Genomic DNA, 314 nt, shown 5'->3' on the forward strand with positions numbered 1-314 from the left:
GGTAACTTAGTTGATTGGCTGGTTGTGTGGTAGGTTTGGTTGATCGGTTAGTTGTGTAGTGGGTATGGTTGACTGGTTAGTTGGTTGCTGGGTTGACTGATGGTTGGATGGTGGGTCTGCAGTGCTGGAGATTGAGACCAGGACTCTGTTTATGCCACATAAGCACTTTCCCTCTGAGCTATATCCTAGCCCTCAGCTTTTATGTCCCTTTATAAATGGGCCACATGCCTGTTTCATAGCAATGGGTCAGAGGTCAGAGAAGGAGGGCTTAGGGCCATGAAGGTCACCTCTACATACATGGACAGACTTGCCTC

The sequence above is a fragment of the Psammomys obesus genome, unplaced genomic scaffold (assembly GCF_907164565.1).
Source record: "Psammomys obesus unplaced genomic scaffold, mPsaObe1.curated_primary_1811, whole genome shotgun sequence".
In the NCBI taxonomy this organism is placed as follows: domain Eukaryota; kingdom Metazoa; phylum Chordata; class Mammalia; order Rodentia; family Muridae; genus Psammomys; species Psammomys obesus.